This window comes from Molothrus ater, chromosome 25 (assembly GCF_012460135.2).
Source record: "Molothrus ater isolate BHLD 08-10-18 breed brown headed cowbird chromosome 25, BPBGC_Mater_1.1, whole genome shotgun sequence".
Lineage (NCBI taxonomy): Eukaryota > Metazoa > Chordata > Aves > Passeriformes > Icteridae > Molothrus > Molothrus ater.
Window position 1 is genome coordinate 6,595,595 of NC_050502.2, and position 4,436 is coordinate 6,600,030.

Here is a 4,436-nt window from a genome sequence, read left to right on the forward strand (position 1 = left end):
AGCCCCTGCAGGATAATCCTGTATGATAAATGATGTTTGAAATGAGGGAGACCCGACACGGGCTCCAGCCCCAGATTAATCTGCAGGAGCAGGGGGGGCACAGAGGAGCAGAGGGCAGGGCTGGATGTGGCAGGGTTGGATGTGGCAGGGTTGGATAGGGCAGGGTTGGATGTGGCAGGGCAGGGTTGGATGTGGCAGGGCTGGATGTGGCAGGGTTGGATAGGGCAGGGTTGGATATGGCAGGGCTGGATGTGGCAGGGTTGGATAGGGCAGGGTTGGATGTGGCAGGGCTGGATGTGGCAGGGTTGGATGTGGCAGGGCTGGATGTGGCAGGGTTGGATGTGGCAGAGCTGGATGTGGCAGGGCTGGATGTGGCAGGGCAGGGTTGGATGTGGCAGAGCTGGATGTGGCAGGGCTGGATGTGGCAGGGCAGGGTTGGATGTGGCAGGGCTGGATGTGGCAGGGCTGGATGTGGCAGGGCAGGGTTGGATGTGGCAGGGCTGGATGTGGCAGGGCTGGATGTGGCAGGGTTGGATGTGGCAGAGCTGGATGTGGCAGGGTTGGATGTGGCAGGGCTGGATGTGGCAGGGCAGGGTTGGATGTGGCAGGGCTGGATGTGGCAGGGCTGGATGTGGCAGGGTTGGATAGGGCAGGGTTGGATGTGGCAGGGTTGGATGTGGCAGGGTTGGATGTGGCAGAGCTGGATGTGGCAGAGCTGGATGTGGCAGGGCAGGGTTGGATAGGGCAGGGTTGGATGTGGCAGGGCAGGGTGGGATGTGGCAGGGTTGGATGTGGCAGGGTTGGATGTGGCAGGGTTGGATGTGGCAGGGCTGGATGTGGCAGAGCTGGATGTGGCAGGGCAGGGTTGGATAGGGCAGGGTTGGATGTGGCAGGGCAGGGTGGGATGTGGCAGGTCTGGATGTGGCAGGGTTGGATGTGGCAGGGTTGGATGTGGCAGGGCAGGGTTGGATGTGGCAGGGCTGGATGTGGCAGGGTTGGATGTGGCAGAGCTGGATGTGGCAGGGTTGGATGTGGCAGGGTTGGATGTGGCAGGGCTGGATGTGGCAGGGCAGGGTTGGATGTGGCAGGGCTGGATGTGGCAGGGTTGGATGTGGCAGAGCTGGATGTGGCAGGGTTGGATGTGGCAGGGTTGGATGTGGCAGGGCTGGATGTGGCAGGGCAGGGTTGGATGTGGCAGGGCTGGATGTGGCAGGGCAGGATGTGGCAGGGTTGGATGTGGCAGGGCTGGATGTGGCAGGGTTGGATGTGGCAGGGCTGCAGCTGCAGCACCTCGGGAGCCACCCCAGCCACAGCAGGGATGGAGCATCCAAGCCTTGGAGAGCTCCAGAGCCCTCCAGAGCACGTGGCACCTGGGACATGGGGCAGAGGTGGCCTTGGCAGTGCTGGGGGACAGCTGGACCTGATCTCAGAGGGCTTTTCCAGCCCCAGTGATCCTGTGGTGAACCAGCACCTGCACACCTGAGGGTTCCTGCCCTGTGCCCCCGGGTCAGCTCACCCTCGGTGCCACCCAGGGCAGAAGCACCGAAATTTGGCAGCAAACAGGAGCCAGCTGTGTTCTGAGCTCTGCTTAGAAATGTGCGGGGGTTTCATGGGAGCCAGGAGAGCGCCCCTCTGCCCCTCTGCCCAGGGTGTCAGGGGTGCTGAGCATGCCCAGGAGATGGATCCAAGCTGAAGAGCTCCTGGCACAGGGGACGTGGCTCCCTCGGGTCCCCCTGCTCGGAACCAGCTCCACCCCAGGCTCAGGAGGTGCTGCCCTGGGGCCCTGTGCCCCCAGCCAGGCTGTGGCTCTGGGGTGCCAGGGGCAGCTGGCACAGCTGGGGACAGTTCCCTGCCAGCCTGGGCGGGAGCAGGCCCTGGGTTTGCTGCCTGCCGAGCTCGGGGTGCTCCCTCACCCTGCAGAGGCTGATCAGCAGCCAGCAGGCAGCTTTGGGCCCTTTCCTTCTGAAACAATCAGCGTTCAGGGCTTGACTGAGAAGGATTTGCTGTGAGATAAGCTTCCCAGAGCGGGGCTGAAGTAATAATTGAATGAGTGTGAGGTGGTGAATGAGGCACGATGAGTCAGAGCAAAAACTGCTCTGGGCCAGCAGGAAAAGGCTCCTGGGTGTCTCCCCTGCTGCCCGGTGGGCCTGAGCCCCTGCAGCTGCCAGAGGCAGATTTTGGGGCTAAAGGCGGGGATGGAGCTCGCTGGGGGCTGTGCCAGGGTGAGGAGCTCCCCAGGTGCTGCTGCTGCTGCTGAGGGTGCTGGGCTCAGGGCTGGGCTCCTGCTGCCCCGGAGCTCCTCGGGGCTGGGGTTCTGCCCCACCTGGGCCAGGGCTGGAGCTGCCAGGGCAGGGCAGGGCAGGGCAGGGCGGGAGGGCAGCACCCAGCATGAGGAGCTGGCCCCGGACCATCCCCTGCCAGACGTGGAGTTATTGGCCACTGTCTGCTGTGGGTTTGGGTTCCTGACAGTCTCAGGGCTGTGCTGTTGCCATCTCGTGTCCCTTCTGCTGGATTGCCCTCTTCCTTTAATTTTTTACCACTTTGTTTGGTTCTGCTCCCAGCAGAGGCAGCTCCACGGGAAGGAGAAGAAATCGAGTGTATATTTTTAGAAAGTGCCAAAAGAGTTCAACCCAAGGCAAATTCAATTACTTCAGGTTGTGCACAGCCTCCGGAGAGGCTGCAGAGAAATCATTTCCAAACGGGAAATGCCCAAACCCAGCACCCAGCACCCAGCACTGGGGGTGAGAGCACACGGAGCTGTTTGAGGAGCTCATCCCAGCCCAGGGCAGGGGTGGAACAGGGCTCTGGGGGTCCCTCCAAGCCCACCATGGGTTCTGAGGAGTGGGAGGCGATCTCTGGCCCCCATCCCAGCCCTGCCCTGGCCCAGGGGTGCTGCTGCTGCTCCTGGCCAGGCTCCCCCAGCCTGTCCCCGTCCTCGGGGTGTTCCTGTGCTCCAGGGCCCCAGATGCTGCTCCTGGCCCGGGTCTGGGGCATCTTTGGGGAGCCCTCGAGGCTGGGCAGGGCTGCTCAAAGCCTTCACTGCAATTAAGCAGAACAAGAGACCGAGTTAAACTCGGCCCCTCTGCTCTGCCTCAGCGAGCACAAAGAGGAGAAAAGGCCCGAACCAGACAATTAAAACAAGCAATAAAACTGCACCGGGAGATCCGTGGAAGGATTCTTCCTCGACACGCTCGCCCCCAACAAGTGCCACATGTCCTGTGTATAAATAGCAGCTGCCCAGACTTGCTTAATCATCCCATTGTTGCTTTATAATATTAATTAAACATTCCTCTGGGGTTGTTTGCATCCTAATTAAGCAGGGGGACTTACAAAAGACAGTGAAGAAACCAAACAAGTGCATGCTGGGGGTGCAATTTTGCTGAACCGTGTGCAACTGTGTTTAAAAACCCATGGACATGGCAGGACTGTGGCTGAAAGCATTTTAGAGGCACCAGTGCCAGGGAGCGTTCGATTAATGGTGCTGGGGATCAGGAGCAGCTCCGGGGTCTTGGGGAGGGAATCCTGGACCGTGGGTGACAATATTGCAGCATGTTCCAGGTGACAATATTGTACTGTGGGTGACAATATCATATTGTGGGTGACAATATTGCATCATGTTCCAGGTGACAAGATTGTACTGTGGGTGACAATATTGTATTGTGGGTGACAATATCATATTGTGGGTAACAATATTGTACCACAGGTGACAATATTGTACTGTGGGTGACAATATTGTATTGTGGGTGACAATATCGTACTGTGGGTGACAATATTGCATCGTGTTCCAGGTGACAATATTGTACTGTGGGTGACAATATTGTACTGTGGGTGACAATATCATACTGTGAGTGACAATATTGTACTGCAGGTGACAATATCATATTGCAAGTGACAATATTGTACTGTGGGTGACAATATTGTACTGTGGGTGACAATATTGTATCATATCACAGGTGACAATATCGTACTGTGGATCACAATATTGTACTGCAGGTGACAATATTGTATCATGGGTGACAATATCATATCATGGGTGACAATATCCTATCTCAGATGACACTACTGTACCATGGGTGACAATATCATGGGTGACAATATCGTATCTCAGGTGACACTACTGTACCATGGGTGACAATATCATATCATGGGTGACAATATCGTATCTCAGATGACACTACTGTACCATGGGTGACAATATCATATCATGGGTGACAATATCGTATCTCAGGTGACACTACTGTACCATGGGTGACAATATCAGGGGTGACAATATCATATCTCAGATGACAATACTGTACCATGGGTGACAATATCATGGGTGACAATATCGTATCTCAGGTGACACTACTGTACCATGGGTGACAATATCGTACCACAGGTGACCCCAGCTCCCCGAGGAGCCTTTCCCAGGGGACAGGTCCCCAGATCCCCCTGGC